The sequence below is a fragment of the Talpa europaea genome (assembly GCF_964194135.1).
Source record: "Talpa europaea genome assembly, chromosome: X".
NCBI lineage: Eukaryota > Metazoa > Chordata > Mammalia > Eulipotyphla > Talpidae > Talpa > Talpa europaea.
Genome location: NC_140081.1, coordinates 47061189 through 47075135, shown reverse-complemented (window position 1 = coordinate 47075135; position 13947 = coordinate 47061189). Strand labels below are relative to the sequence as shown.

The 13947-nt window shown below is 40.8% G+C and overlaps 1 protein-coding gene across 1 annotated transcript in view; it reads left to right on the top strand.

The window, feature by feature from the left end:
• TEX11 (testis expressed 11) overlaps positions 1-13947 on the top strand; it is a gene marked incomplete at both ends in the record, with an annotated part of 405993 nt that overhangs the window by 76553 nt on the left and 315493 nt on the right. The gene's annotated exons all lie outside the window — the stretch shown is intronic.

Genomic DNA, 13947 nt, shown 5'->3' with positions numbered 1-13947 from the left:
ATTTTTTTTAAGATTTATTTATTTGTGCATACAAGAGCTGGGGTACAGGTCAGAGATGCGGGGGGTGAGAGGATTCACCAGAGACAGAGTGGGGAACAGAACAGGCAGATTCACTGAAATACACTGCTGAGGGGAGCAGCGGGCATGACAGGAGAGGTCTGCTGTGCCATGTTGTTTGCTCCCTGGCGGGGGATCAAACTCGTGCTGCAGAGGCTGCGGATTACTCATAGTGGGGTGCTTAACCCCTTGCGCCACAAGGGAGGCCCAAGGTTTGTCTATTTTGTTTAATTTTTTCAAAGAACTAACTTTTGGTTTCATTGATCTTTTGTATTTTTTTTAAACTTCTATTTTGTTTATTTCTGCTTTGATTTTATTTCCTTTCTTCTACTTGCTTTTGAGTTTTTTTTTGTTTTTCTAGCTCTTTGAGATGGAATATTAGGTTCTTCTTTGATTTCTTTCTTTATTCTTGATGTGAGCCTGTATTGCCATATACTTTCCTCTTATTATTGCTTTTACTGCATCCCATACATTCTGGAAAGTTGTGTCTTCATTGTTGTTCATCTAAAAATATTTTTTTAATTTCTTCTTTCATCTCCTCGTTAATCCCGTGGTCTTACAGTAGTATGGGTTTCAATCTCCATGAAGTAAGAGGATTCCTTGCTTTCTTTTCATGGTCTATTTTAGTTTGATGCCTTCTATGATCAGAAAAGATGGTTGGTATGATTTTAATCTTTTTTTTTTAAGTCAATTTGTTTCTTTTTTTTTTTTTAATACTATATATTTTTTTTTTATAAATTTTATTGTTATATTCCCCATACAATTGCAGCCCCCCATTCTGACCCCAATCCCTCCCCTCCCGCCCCCGCCCCCCTAAAAGTGTCTCTGGTTCATAGTTTTTTGTTGATTTTGATTTTCACTTTCTTATAGTTATTCATTTTCCTGGTCCCTTATTTAAGTTTTCTAGATTCCTGCTATGAGTGAGACCATCCGGTATTTTTCTTTTTCTTTTTGGCTTATTTCGCTGAGCATGATCCCTTCCAGCGCCATCCATGTTGCAGCAAATTGCATGTGTTTATCTTTTTTGAATGCTGAGTAATATTCCATGGTGTATATGTACCACATCTTCTTGATCCAGTCATCTATTTTTGGGCATTTGGGTTGTTTCCAAAGCTTAGCTATTGTAAACAGTGCTGCTATAAACATAGGGGTGCAGGTGTTCTTTGGAATTGATGTTTCTGTGTCCTTTGGGTAAATACCTAGGAGTGGAATTGCTGGATCATATGGAAGCTCTATGTTTAGTAGGTCCAGAAATCTCCACACAGCTTTCCACAGTGGTTGCACCAGTTTGCACTCCCACCAACAGTGCAGAAGAGTTCCTTTTTCTCCACACCCTCGCCAACATTTGTTGTTGCTAGTTTTTTTAATATGTGCCATTCTCACTGGTGTAAGATGGTATCTCATGGTAGTTTTGATTTGCATTTCCCTGATGACAAGTGATGTTGAACATTTTTTCATATGCCTGTTGGCCATTTGCATTTCCTCTTCAGAGAAGTTTCTTTTAAGCTCTTCTGCCCATTTTTTGACTGGATTATTTTCTTTGTTGTTGTTGAGTCTCATCAGCTCTTTGCAGATTTTTGTGATCAGTCCTTTATCATTAGTGTTGGGTGCAAAAATGTTCTCCCAGTTGGTGGGGTTTCTCTTTGTTTTTGTTATTGTCTCTTTTGCTGTGCAAAAGCTCTTTAATTTGATGTAGTCCCAGCTGTTTATCTTTGCCTTCACTATCACTGCTTTGGGTGATGTGTCTGTAAAGATGTCTTTGATGTGCAAATCACGTAGTGTTTCGCCTATATTTCCTTCTATATATTTTATGGTTTCAGGTCTTATGTCTAGTTCTTTAATCCATTTTGAGTTGATTTTTGTGTATGGTGTGAGCTGGTGGTCAAGCTTCATTCTTTTGCATGTAGCGACCCAGTTTTCCCAGCACCATTTATTGAACAAACTTTCTTTGCTCCAATGCATAGTCTTTGCTCCTTTGTCAAAGATTAGTTGACCATAAATCTGTGGGTTTATTTCTGGATTTTCTATTCGATTCCATTGGTCTGTATGTCTGTTCTTGTTCCAATACCATGCAGTTTTGATGATTATGGCTTTGTAGTATAGTTTGAAGTCTGGGAGTCTGATGCCTCCATTCCCTTCTTTTTTTTTCAGGAGAGCTTTGGCTATTCGGGGTTTTTTGTGATTCCATATGAATTTCATCAATAATTGTTCTATTTCTTTGAAGAATGACATTGAAATTTTGATTGGAATAGCATTGAATCTGTATATTGCTTTTGGAAGGATGGCCATTTTAATAATGTTTATTCTTCCAATCCATGAGCAGGGGATGTCTCTCCATTTCTTTGTGTCTTCTTCTATTTCTTTTAACAGTGTTTTATAGTTTTCTTTGTATAGGTCCTTTACCTCTTTTGTTAGATTTATTCCCAAATATTTGATTTTTTTTGTTTCAATAACAAAAGGGATGGTCTTTTTGATTTCTTCTTCTTCAGATTTATTGTTTGTGTATAGGAAGGCTACTGACTTTTGCGTGTTGATTTTGTATCCTGCCACTTTACTGAACTGATTGATGAGTTGAATTAGCTTTTCTGTGGAGTTTTTGGGGTTCTCTATGTATAATATCATATCGTCTGCAAATAGTGATAGTTTGACTTCTTCTTTTCCTATTTGGATTCCTTGGATGTCTTTCTCTTGTCTTATTGCCCTGGCTAGGACTTCCAGTATTATATTGAAAAGCAATGGTGAGAGTGGACATCCTTGTCTTGTTCCAGATCTTAATGGAATTGCTTTCAGCTTTTCACCATTGAGAATGATACTGGCTGTTGGCTTGTCATAGATGGCCTTTATGATGTTGAGGTATGTTCCTTGTATCCCAAGAATTTCAAGGGCTTTTATCATGAATGGGTGTTGCACTTTGTCGAAAGCTTTCTCAGCATCTATTGATATTATCATATGGTTTTTATATTTCTTTTTGTTGATGTGTTGGATAACGTTGATTGATTTTCGGATGTTAAACCATCCTTGTGCCCCTGGAATGAATCCTTCTTGGTCGTGGTGAATTATCTTATGGATACATTGTTGGATTCTGATAGCTAAAATTTTATTGAGGATTTTTGCATCAGTGTTCATTAGGGAGATTGGCCTGTAGTTTTCCTTTTTTGTGTTGTCCTTGTTCGGTTTTGGTATTAGTGTAATGTTGGCTTCATAGAACGTGTTTGGTATTGTCCCTTCCTTCTCAATTTTTTGGAAGAGTTTGTGAAGGATAGGCACTAATTCGTCTCTGAATGTTTGGTAGAATTCATTTGTAAATCCATCAGGTCCTGGGCTTTTGTTTTTGGGGAGGTTTTTGATTACCATTTCAATTTCGCTAATTGTAATTGGTCTGTTTAGGTGTTCTATTTCTTCTTTATCTAGCTTTGGGTGATTGTAGAGTTGTAGGAATTTGTCCATCTCCTCTAGATTGTTAAACTTGTTTCCATATAACTGTTCATAGTAGTTACTGATTATTCTTTTGATTTCTGCTGTGTCCGTTGTGATTTCTCCTCTTTCATTGATGATCCTGTTTATTTGTGCTTTCTCCCTTTTTTCCTTTGTGAGCCTGGCTAGGGGTTTGTCTATTTTATTGATTTTTTCAAAGAACCAGCTCTTGGTTTCATTGATCTTTTGGATTGTTTTTTTAGTTTCAATTTCATTTATTTCTGCTTTGGTTTTTATTATTTCTTTTCTTCTACTGGTTTTGGGGTTTTTTTGTTGTTCTTTTTCTAGATCTTTGAGCTTCGAGATTAGGTTGTTTCTTTGCGTTCTTTCTTGTTTCTTGATGTGAGCTTCTATTGCTATATATTTTCCTCTTATTACTGCTTTTGCTGCATCCCATACATTTAGGATATTGGTGTCCTCCTTGTCGTTCAATTCAAAAATTTTTTTAATTTCTTCTTTGATCTCCTCATTAGTCCAATGTTCTTCCAGTAGTGTGGTTTTTAATCTCCATGAGGTAGGAAAGTTCCTTGCCTTCTTTTTATGGTTTATTTCTAGTTTGATGCCTTCATGGTCAGAAAAGATGGTTGATATGATTTCAATCTTGGTGTATCTGTTGATGTTTGTCTTGTGCCCCAGTATGTGATCGATCCTGGAGAATGATCCGTGTGCGCTTGAGAAAAATGTGTACTCCGTTTTTTTGGGGTTTAGTGTTCTATAGATGTCTGTTAAGCCCAATTGCTCTAGGTCTTTATTTAGAGCTTTGGTTTCTTTACTTATTTTTTGTCTTGTTGATCTATCCATTGTTGATAGTGGTGTGTTGAAGTCTCCCACTACGTATGTGTTTTCTCTGATGTCTGTTTTCAGAGAGGACAACAGTTGTCTGATATATTTTGGTGCTCCTTCGTTTGGTGAGTATATGTTAATGAGTGTTATTTCTTCTTGAAGTATTGTCCCCTTGATCATAATGTAGTGACCATTGGGGTCTCTTTTTATCTTTTTGAGTTTGAAATCTGTTTTATCTGATATAAGTATAGCTGTTCCTGCTTTCTTTTTTGGTCCATTTGCTTGTAGGATTGTTTTCCATCCTTTAACTTTGAGCCTATTTTTATCTTTTGTAGCTAAATGTGTTTCCTGGAGACAGCAAAAGGTTGGGTTTTGTTTCTTAATCCAGGCTGCAACTCTGTGTCTTTTTATTGAAGAGTTTAGTCCATTTACATTTAGAGTTAATATTGATATGTTAACATCTGTATTTGCCATTGTGTTTGTCTTTCCTTTGATTTTATTTATTTATTCTTTCAATAACTTTTTTTTTTTGGCCTTCTTTCATTGTTATTCGTCGCTCTGAGGTTCTGGCTTTAGGACTCCTTGTAGTATTTTTTGGAGTGGGGGTTTAGTTGCAATGAAATTCCGGAGTTTCTGTTTGTCTGGGAAGGTCCATATTCTTTCTTCAAAGAGGAAGGAGAGCTTTGCGGGATAGAGTATTCTTGGTTGGCATCTGTTTTCTTGGAGTCTGTTGACTATGTCCCTCCACTCTCTCCTTGCCCGTAGTGTTTCTTCGGAGAAGTCTGATGTCAGCCTGATTGGTTTTCCTTTGAATGTTATCTGTTTCTTCCCTCTTGCCAGCTTCATTATTTTTTCCTTGTCCTGGATTCTTGGGAGCTTTACTATTATGTGTCTTGCTGTATTTTTCCTTTCGTCGTGGAAATTTGGTGTTCTTCTTGCTTCTTGTATATCAATTTTCAGCTCCTTCTTCACATTTGGGAAGTTCTCTTCAATTATCTCTTTGAATATTTTCTCTGTTCCTACATCTCTCTCCTCTCCTTCTGGTATTCCTATAACTCTTATATTTCCTTTCCTCATGGAGTCAGATAGTTCCCGAAGTCTTTCTTCGTTCTTTTTCCTTCGTACTTCTCTTTCCTTTTCTGTTTTGGTTCTTTTTATTTCTTTGTCTTCAAGATTACTTATTCGTTCTTCCATTTCATCTATTCTGCTTTCATTGCTTTTCCCAGAATTCTTTAGTTCTTCCATTAATTCTTTGATCTCCTGCATTTCTTTTACTTCCCTCTTTAGGGACTCAATTTCTTTCTTCTGACCATTGTTTTCCCTCTCTAGGGACTCAATTGCATTCTTCTGATCGTTGATTATTTTTCCCTTATCATTGTTTTCCTTTATGACTTCTGTCAGTTTTTTATCACGGCAATTTTAAATTCTCTTTCTGGAAGGCTCAGAAATTCTTCCAAGTTATTGTCGTTGCAATCTGGGGGCTGGCTTTCTTTTTGTGGTGTGCTTTTTCTCTGGAGAGTTGCTAGGTTGCGTGTGGTTCTTCTCCTCCCTACTGTTTTTTTTCTAATTTGCCGTATGCGTTGAGACACTGTGTTGTTGGGACTGGCCGGCATCTTGGGTGGGCTTCTCTGTTCCCCTCTGGTTCTTCCAGGAGTCATCTGTCAGTTTCAAGCAGCCTTTACTGGAGAAAGGTCCCTGTTCTAAAATGCCGATGTGGGGACACACTCCCCTGTGTGCCTGGTCTGTCCCGGCGGTGGGTTCCTGCTCCCCACTAGGCTTGGACTGCAGGCCAGAGGGGGTCTGGCGTGGGCGAACTTCCCCCGCTCACCTCTGGCTCCTGAGGAAGCCTTCTGCAGGTAGTCTTTACTGAAGAAATGTCCCTGTTCTAAAATGGTGATGTGGGACACACTCCCTGCGCTTCTGGTCTCAGGCACACTCTTCTGCGCGCCTGGTCTGCCCCGGCTGTGGGTGCTCGCTCTCCCTGTGGGCTCAGACTACTTGTTCGGAAGGGGCCCGGTGTGGGCTAACTCCCCAGCTGGCCACTAGCTCCTTCAGTAGCCTGTGCTGGGGTCAAGTCGCTAGGTGGCGCCAGAGATCTCTCCTAGAGCCCTTGGGGAGCTGATTTTCCACCCCGTGGGACAGGGAGCAGAGCGGGGATGGTAGGGTACACCTCAACGGCTTTGGGGTGCTGTGTCTGCCTTGTGCCCCACCGTCGTGGGGAACCCACGCCCCTAATTTCGTGCCCCGGGTCTCAGTTCCAAAGCCCTCAGTTCCAGGACGCGGGCTGTAGCCCAGATCAGTGGCGCGGGAATGGCGCCTTTTGAATCCTGCTCCCCTGCCTGGGCGCCTTGTTCCTGCTCACTCAGGGAGGGCCTCCGCCTGGGTCTCAGTTCCAAAGCCCTCAGTTCCAGGACGCGGGCTGTAGCCCAGATCAGTGGCGCGGGAATGGCGCCTTTTGAATCCCGCTCCCCTGCCTGGGCGCCTTGTTCCTGCTCACTCAGGGAGGGCCTCCGCAGTCTCCCCGCAAGCCTAGGTGGCAGGCGCGGGGACCTGGCAGCTGCAATCCGAGCGCCGCTTTCGAGCAAGCTTACTGGGCGGCTGGGGCTGTGTGCTGGTGCTGGTCTCCTCCTGGGGGGCGGGGCTCTCTTTAATGGCGCCTGGAGCTCACCTCCGCGGCGGATCCTGCAGGGTTCGCCTCAGCTCCCGTTCACGGGGTGTGGTGGCTGAAATAGTTCCTTTCCACTCACAGTCCCACTTGCTGTGTCCGTTTTTCTTCTTGGGCGTTTTGGTTTGTTGTTTCCCTCCTCTCTGCCGGTGGGAGAGTGCCGCCTCTGTGGGCGGGGGAGGGGAGCAGGGTTCTGCGCTTCCCTCCCTTCTCGTCCTCTTTTATGGCAACTTTCTTCTTTGGGCAGTTTGCTGGAGTCGTCCGTTTATCTTCCGTGTCCCAGTTCTCACTGGGACCTGCCGCTTTTCCTCCCTATTAACTTTTTTTAATGGGAGATCTTACTCGCAGAGTCTCCTCGCCGCCATGTTCTGTTTCTTTTTTTTTAAGATTTATTTATTTATTTATACAAATACTGGGTACAGTCAGAAGCGCGGGAGGGTGAGAGAATTCACCAGAGCCAGAGCGGGGGGCAGAACAGGCAGAAGAAACGAAGTACACTGCTGAGGGGAGCAGTGGGCGTCAGGAGAGGTCTGCGAGCCATGTGGGACCTTCCTCTGGTGGCTGGGGAGCACCTGGGGATTGAACCGGCGCTGCAGAGGCTGTGGGCAGCTTTGCAACCCAGCGCTCAACTGCTGCGCCACCGGGGAGGCCCAAAAGATTTATTTTTATTATGCATACAAGAATTGTGGCGTAGGCCAGAGGTGTGAGGGGTGAGAGGATTCACCAGAGAATGGGGAAAAGAACAAGCAGATTGACCGAAACATACTGCTTAGGGGAGCATGGGGTAGTCAGGAGAGGTCTGTTGCACCATGTGGGCATCTCCCTGGCTGGGGATACAATTCATGCTGCAGTGGCTGCAATAGCTTGATAGTGCTGAGACTTTAACTTCTGTGCCACCAGGGAGGCCTCTTTATTGATTTTTAAAGAGTTTTTGTAGGATGGGCATTAGTTCATTTTTGAATGTTTGGTAGAACTCGGTTATGGAAACCATGTGGTCAGTTTTGATTACTGTTTCAATTTCACTGCTTGTAAGTGTTTTGTTTAGGTTTTCTATTTTTTTATTCTGTTTTGGTAGATTGTACAATTGTAAGAATTTGTCCACCTCATCTAGACTGTTGTACTTTTTGCATATAAATGTTCATAGTGGGGCCTCCCTGGTGGCACAAGGGCTTAAGATGCAACCTATGAAGCTGTCCACAGCCACTGCAGCACGTGCCAGGGAGCTGCTCACATGGTACAGCAGACCTCTCTTGACTCGCCTGTGCTCCCCTCAGCAGTGTGTTTCAGTCAATCTGCCTGTTCTGTTCCCCATTCTGTCTCTGGTGAATCCTCTCACCCCCCCCCTCCCCACACCTCTGGCCTGTATCCCAGTTCTTATATGCATAAATAAATAAATCATTAAAAAATGTTCATAGTGATCTCTAATTATCCTTTGGATTTCTACTGTGTCTGTTGTAGTTTCTCCACTTTTATTTATAATCCTACTTATCTGGGTTTTCTCCCTTTTTTTGTGACCTTGCTAGGGGTTTGTCTAATTTATTTTTTCAAAGTAGCAGATTTTGGTTTCATTGACCTTTTGGATTTTCTTTTTTATTTCTATTTTATTTCATTTATTTCTGCTTTAATTTTTATTATTTCCTTTATTCTACTTGGTTTTGGATTTTTTGTTGTTCTTTTTCTAGTTCTTCAAGATGGGAGATTAGGTGGTTTCTTTGGGTTATTTCTCCTTGATATGTGCCTGCATTGCTATATACTTTCCTCTTAATACTGCTTTTGCTGAATCCCATATGTTATGGAAAGTTGTGTCATCTTTATCCTTTGTCTCAAAGTTTTTTTAAATTTTTTTTTCTTTGATTTGCTCATTAACCCAGTGGTCTCTCAATAATATGTTGTTCACTTGCCATGTAATGGGCAATCTCCTTTGCTTTCTTTTCATAGTTGATTTCTATTTTGATGCCTTTATAGTTTGAGAAGATAGTTGGTGTGATTTCAGTCTTCGTGTATGTGTTGATATTTGTCTTGTGACCTAATATGTGGTCAATCCTGGAGAAAATGTGTATTCAGTTTTCTGGGGGTGCACTGTCTGATAGATGTCTATTAGGTACATCTGGACTAGATCTTAATTTAGGGCTATTGTGTCCTTGTTTAATTTCTGTCTTGTTGATCTGTCCTTTGGTGAGAGTGGGTGTCGAAGTCTCCTATCACTTATGTATTTTCTCCAGTGTCTGTTTTCTGAGGTGATAGTAATTGTCTGATATATTTTGGTGCTCCCTCATTTGGTGAGTACATATATTAATGAATGTTATGTCTTCCTGGTGTATTGTTCCCTTGATCACTATATAGGAACCATCTATGCCCCTTGTCACATATTTTAGTTTGAAACCTGTTTTATCTGCTATAAGTATGGCTACCTCTGCCTTATTTTGGGACCATTTGCTTGTACAACTGGTTTCCAACCCTTTGCTTTCAATCTATGCTTATCTTTAGAGCTTAAATACATTTCTTGGAGGCAGCAGAAGATTGGATTCTGTTTTTTAATCCAGTATGCTACTCTGTGTTTTTTCATTGGTTATTATATTATAATCACCTATATTAACAATTAGGGTGATTGTAGATACATGGAAGTCTGTTATTGCCATTTTGGTGATCATTTTGTGGTTCTGTTCACTGCCTTGTTCCGTTCTTCCTGTTTATTCCTCTGTTGATTTAGATTTTATGGTTTCTCTAATATTTCTTGGAGGGGGTTTAGTAATGTATTTCTGAAGATTTTGTCTGAGAAGGTCCTTATTTTCCCTCATAAAGGAAGGAGAGCTTTGCAGGATAAAGTATTCTTTCTAATTTTAAAAAAAGATTTATTTTATTTATTTATACATATAAGAGCTGGGGTGTAAGTCAGAGGTGTGTGTGTGGGGGGAGGGTGAGAAGAGTCACCCGAGACAGAGTAGGGAGCAGAACAGGCCGATCTACTGAAATACAGTGCTGAGGAGAGCAGCGGGTGAGACAGGAGAGGCCTGCTGCACTGTGTGGATTAGCTCCCTGGCTAGGGATTTTACTCATGCTACAGTGGCTGGCAATAGATTCATAGTGCTGAGTCTTAATTGTTTACACCACTAGGAAGACCCCAGGATAAAATAATCTTGGCTGGCATTTTTTGTCTTGGAGTTTTTTGAATATGTCACTCTATTTTCTTTTTGCCCATAGTGTTTCTTCATAGAAGTCTGGTGTCAGCCTAATCAGTTTTCCTTTATAGGTTACCTGTTTCTTTCCCCTCCTTAGCTTCATATTTTTTCTTCTTCTTGGACTTTTGGAAGCTTTACTATATGTACCTTGCTGTAGTTTTCCTTATGGCAGTTTGGTGCTTCCTGTATGTCTATTTTCATTTCCTTCTTCAGGTTTGGGAAGTGATTTTCAGTTATTTCCTTGAATAGTTTCTCAGTTTCCTTCTCTCTCTTCACCTTTTGGGATTTCTATAAGTCTTGTATTTCCTTTCCTCATGATGTCAGATAAATCTCAGAGTTCTTCTTCATTCTTTTTCCTTTGTTTCAGTACTGATTTGTTGTTCTACTTCATCTATTCTATTTTTGTGGCTTTTTTCCAGAATTTTAAAAATTCCTGCATTCCTTTACCTCTTATTTAAGGATTCAATTTCATTTTTCTATTGATTGATTATATTTCTCATTGCATTCTTTTCCTTCCTGCTTCTTTTAGTTATGTTAATTAAGATTATTCTGAAGTCTTTATTTGTCAGCCAGAGAAATTCTTTATGTCAGTGTTGTTGGGTTCCTGAAGCTGATTTTCTTTCTGTGGTCTGTTGTTCCCAGGAGGGCCTGCTTGACCACACTTGTATATTTCTTTCTACCCATTGTTTGCTTTCGTGTTTGTTCTTAGCGTAGCACCACATGGCCACCGGTGCCCACTGGCATGACTTTGGTTTTCTTTTACCAGGGCCTATATAGATTTAGCTGGAGCTTGGGTTGCTGTGGGTGTTGGGTAGAGATGGTGGCAGATGCTCCTGTTCTTATCCCCTCAGCTCCCACCTATCAGACCTGTTCTGATGGATGGATCTGCATGCTGTCTGGGCCATTGTTGCAACTGAACAGGTTTGGGGCAGGGGTTCCCATGGTACCCATTGACCAGACTGCTGCTGCTTGCAGGAGGAATGTCACAATACTCTTACCTTGGTGTGGGTGTATCTGCACACTGTATGGGGCACTTTGGCAGCTGTATAGGGGCAGGGGCTCCTGTGGTTTCCTTGCACCAGATCACTTGGGTTATCCAGAGGACCCTGATGTAAGGCCTGACACCATGAAGCTCCGATTGTGGCCATGTCTGCTGGCGGGTGCAGCAGTCTGAGTGGAATGTACTTCCTAGTGTAGCTGGGGACAGCTGAGGTTCCCTGTTGCAGGGCATGGCAACCACAAGATTCTGGTTGTGGCCTGGTCTGCTTGGAGGTTGGCTGGTTGAGTGATATGGCTGGGCTGAGGGCTTAACAGGTGCTGGTGACTGGTGTTTTGGCCCTGTTCACTAGGTGGCGCCTGAGGGCTGATTGGGATGTACCTCCCAGCAGGGGGTTTACTCCTGAGTTGTATCTCAGGGAAAATAAAAAAAAAAGTGTCTGCTTCTGTGGAGCTGGTGGCTGGTGCTGAGGCCTGATTTGCTCACCTGTGTATTTTTGTGGGTTCCAGATATAGTAGGGTGTGGTACTGGGAGTTCCAGGCTGGAATTCAGTCTGGGCTGTAGAATATTGGCTGCCTTGGAGGGCTAGGCTTCCCCGTTCAACTAGGTGCCCAGAGAGGGATGGACGGCTCCTTTTTTTGCTGCCACCCCGCCCCTCACTTAGAGTTCTTGGGCGTCTTGGAAAATTGCTGGTGTCATATAGATGGTTCCAAGTGTCTGGATTTTGCTAAAAGCTTATTATCAGTCCTTGTTTTAGTTGTTTTTATGAGAGGTTTTGATCCCAGCCTCTCTTTATGGCCATGTTGTGGATGTCATACTATAGTATACAATTTTTTAACTGATATCATTGCTGCCTTTTAAGACTTAAATAATATATTTAACATTTTATATCTTTCTCCATCAATTTTGGAGAGTATATCTCTACTTCTCACTTTGTGAGAATATCACCACTCTCTCTACATTTCCTCACCGTTATCATTCCACCTTCTTTCACTTTTAACATTTGTATTTTTGGCTTTGTTGATTTCGAAGGATGAAATCTAAAAGGAGCATCTCATTGATTGTGACTGTTATTTAATTCTGTGGATAATAATGTGCCGCGGACCAGCACAGCAGTAGAGGATGAGGCCGTCTCAGGGTTGAGAGACTGCGCGGGGTGGTCAGGGATTCGGTTAAAGAAATGACAAACAGACACACTTCAAGAAAGTGTAAATCTGAGTGCACTTTATTTTAGTCAGTGGTCAGTATATATATGTTTTTTCTAAAGGCATAGGATCGGTAAACATCAAAGAAATCAGCTTGCTCATAGGTTTAGCTTATCATTGACAGGGCAGTGATTTATGTCCAAAATACATCTGGACCTAGCTGCATTCCTAAGTAGACAGGCTATTAACTCTTTCTTATATTCTTGTTGTACTAACTACTACTACTACTTACTTATGTTTACTCATAATTAATTGTCATGGGTGAATTTATATTATAATGCAGTTAATATCAAAGGTACTAAAGTCAAGCACATAATAGAAAGATTATTAAACTAATAAGTCTATTATAACACGGTGTTTAGTAATGTTTCATTTGCATTAGCCTAATTATTAAATTACGTATGTTTTTTAATTAGCAATCAATGACCAGAAAAAGGAAAGATTTTAGAGAGACAGTTGTAGCAGAATAAAGTTTGTGGGCCTTGAGAAAGCGAGATAAGTTTCCAGGTGGTCAGCATTTCTTTTAATCATCTTTGTGGCAGCTTCTGGTGGTCGTTATCTCTTGGCAGGCATTCGGCTTCTCTGCATCTTAGGGAGTTTGCTGTTCTCCCCCTGCGCGCATGGTTCCTTGCCCACGCCGGACCTCAGGGACCATGGCAACAGCCATTAGCCCTGAGGGTCACTGCAGGGGGAGGTGCAGCAATAATGGTATTTCTCTTCATTTTTCCATCTGCTGGCTTTCTTAATTCTATTTCCTCAGGTATTCTTGTATTTGAGTGTGATATCTTTTCATGGTTTTGGTTTCCTTCAATTGTTTGGTAATAATTGCTCATATTGATTTGAGATTCCTTGGCAGTCTTCTGTGAAATACTGTGTCACACAGAAATACTTTGTTTACTATAACCTGACTATGTAGTGACTGATGGAAATGTTTTACAATGACTGTGTTGTCGACCACTGAAACTCTATTTTTCTTCAGTTTTAGTGATTGTATGCATTGTTCCTGGGGAAGTGGGGAGAAGTGAAGATATTTTGGAACTTGGGGGGGAGCCAACTGCTTGATAGTCCTACTGTTCACTTGCAGGATGCTTCCACAACTTGCGTTTTTGTGCATTTTGATATGTTGGTTTTGCTTCATCCTTTTTGCTGTGTTTTTCAGAGATTCTTCATAATTTCAGGTCACTTAAAACTGCCCCTTATTTTCTAGGACACTTTTATTGCGTAAGAAAAATATGTATGCATTTTCTTATTTCTAGATAATATATGTAAGTCCACAGGTAACTTTTTTGGGATTTGTAGTATATAAAAATTACAATATATTTACATACTATGTATAGATTTATAGTAAAATTTATATAATAGATATCTGTATATAAATAAAATTTCCAGGGATTTATAATAGAAGTGGTGGCTGTAGTTTGTATTTAATCCTCCATCTTGATATAGTCGTTGCTTTGTTGCATGGCATTTGTTCCATGGCATTTGTTCATATTATTTATGGACTCCTTAGATGTCTGTCAGTTACAATACTGTAAGCTTCTTCAGAGTTCCTGGCATGTAAAGCATACTTAATAAATATTTGTCAGA